Source organism: Myotis davidii, unplaced genomic scaffold (genome assembly GCF_000327345.1).
Source record: "Myotis davidii unplaced genomic scaffold, ASM32734v1 scaffold1111, whole genome shotgun sequence".
NCBI lineage: Eukaryota > Metazoa > Chordata > Mammalia > Chiroptera > Vespertilionidae > Myotis > Myotis davidii.
In genome coordinates this window covers 349022-351731 of record NW_006283030.1, presented here as the reverse complement: position 1 = coordinate 351731, position 2710 = coordinate 349022, and the positions used below count along the sequence as shown (strand labels likewise).

At 39.7% G+C, this 2710-nt stretch overlaps 1 protein-coding gene across 1 annotated transcript in view; it reads right to left on the bottom strand.

Annotated features, from left to right (window-relative positions):
- LOC102765432 (charged multivesicular body protein 1b-2) overlaps positions 1-2710 on the bottom strand; it is a 69336-nt gene that overhangs the window by 53449 nt on the left and 13177 nt on the right. The window lies entirely within an intron of this gene.

Genomic DNA, 2710 nt, shown 5'->3' with positions numbered 1-2710 from the left:
TGTTTCTCTTTTATTAGTGTAGATATATATGTAAACTTATAAAGCAGCGATCGCCAACTGGTGGTCGGTGGACCACTGGTGGTCCAAGTGGTACAAAAGGTTGGTGAATGCTGGTTTGAGGAAACCTTTGGAGCAGTGGTCACCAACCAGTGGTCCATGGACCACTGGTGGTATGTGAGGTCTGAAAAGTTGGTGACCACTGTTCTAGAGGACTTTTGCAGAGAGATATACAACAATACAGTCACAGTAGTGAACTTTAACACCCCTCTGACTGCATTGGATAGATCTTCCAGACAAAAGCTTAACAAGAAAACAGAGACATTAAAGGATATACTGGATCCGATGGATTTACTTGACATTTATAGAACATTTCACCCCAATGCAGCAGAATATACATTCTTCTCAAGTACACATGGATCATTCACAAAGATAGATCACAAGTTAGGACACAAAGCAAGTCTTTACAAGTTCAAGAAAATTTAAATCATATCAAGCATCTTCTCAGATCACAGTGGAATGAAATTAGAAATCAACTACAGTAAAAACATCCAAACACATGGAGGCTAAATAGCATATTATCAAACAATGAATGGGTTACGAACAAGAACAAGAAAGAAATAAAAAAACTTACTGGCAACAAATGAAAATGAACACACAACAACCCCAAATCTCTGGGACACAGCAAAAGCAGTCCTGAGAGGTAAATTGATAGCACAACATGCCTACCTCAAAACAAAACAAAACAAACAAACAAAAAAAACAAGAAAAATCAGCAATAAACTATTTAACCCTACATCTCAAAGAACTAGAAAAAGAACAAGAAATTCTAGAGTAAGTAGAAGGAAAGAGATAATAAAGATTAGAGCAGAAATAAATAACAGAGACTAAAAATAAAATACAAGAAATCAATGAAACCAAGAGCTGGTTCTTTAAAAGGATAAACAAAATTGATAAACCATTCGCCAAACTCATCAAGAAACAAAGAGAGAGGACCCAAATAAATAAAATCAGAAACTAAAGTGGAGGAGTAACCACGGACATCACAGAAATACAAAGGATTCTAAGAAAAATACTATGAACAACTATATGTCAACAAGCTGGACAATGTGGATGAAATAGACAAATTCCTAGGAAAATACAATCTCCCAAAACTGAATCAGGATGACTCAAAACACCTGAATAGGCCAATAACAACTGATGAAATAGAAGCAGTAATCAAAAAACTCCCACCAAACTAAAGCCCAGGTCCGTATGGCTTCACAGGGGAGTTCTACCAAACATTCAAAGAAAACTAACACCTATACTGCTCAAACTATTTCAGAAAATCTAAGAAGCAGGAACACTTCCAAACTCTTTTTATGAGGCCAGCATTATCCTAATTCCAAAACCAGATAAAGACACTACAAAGAAAGAGAATTATAGGCCAATATCCCTCATGAACATAATTGCTAAAATTCTGCCAGGGCTGACCGGCATACCCTCAACGACAGATGAACAGATTGCTCTGACACATGTTTCTGTGAAAGAGAGGGCTAAGACTCTACTTGGCTATCACTGCTAAGTAGCCCTGTTCGCCTGCCTTCTTTGGCTTTTATTGTCATAACAGCGTGAACTAAAATTAACCTCTAGATACAATCAGCAAGGTAAGCATCCTTGAGAAAGCACATGATTCTACAAGGTCAGGTCTAAAAGACTAAACATACAGATACTAGCAAAACACTCCAGGGGATTGCACTTGTTTGGAAAAGTCAAGGTAGAGGCTGCTGCCCTCAGCAAGGTCCCCTCAGAGGTCCCTGACATTTCGGAGAATCCTTTGAACGTGGGGTCACACTGATTGGCCAGATTATTATGACCACCTGACGTTTGTAGGCAAATTAGCCATACACTGCATCATATGGGATGTGGAAGCTGAAGGCCTGTTCGAACACCTTTGCTGTCTGCAGTTACCAAGATAAAACATCTCCAATTTGCACAGGAACACAAGGATTGGACAGTCGAGCATTGGAAAACAGACACGTGGTCCGATGAATCATGTTTCCAGTTGCATCATGCAGATGGCAGAGTGAGAATTTGGCGGAAACAGCATGAAAGCATGTACCCCACATGCATGAGTACAACCCTTCAAGCTGGTGGGGGCAGTGTTATGGTTTTGAGCATGTTTTCCTGGCATGATTTGGGCCCTTTAATTCATGTGAAACATCATCTGAATAGCACAACATACCTAAGTATCGTTGCTGATCAAGTTCATCCTATCATGTTGACGCCATATCCCAATGGAGATGGCTTCTTCCTACAAGACAATGAGCCATGCCACAGTGCTCATATTGTGCAGGAGTGGTTTCAAGAACATGAGGGAGACTTTATCTTGCTTAGGTGGCCCCTCACAATCACCAGATCTCATTCCAATTAAATATTTGTGGGATGAAGTTAAAAGAGCCATCAGGCAGCTGGTTCCACAACCATCAAATCTCACAGAACTGGACAGTGCTATTCATCAGGCATGGTGTCACATTCCTCACATCACCTTTCAACATCTCGTGGAGTCAATGCCAAGAAGAATTGTTGCAGTATTGAAGGCAAAAGGTGGCCCAAAAGGTGGGATATATATATATATCCCACGTTCAAAGGCTGTTAAATCACGTTGTTTACCCATATCTTCAGAAAAAAATTACTTCTACTGTCATGGTTAAACAACCTGCTTCCATATTTT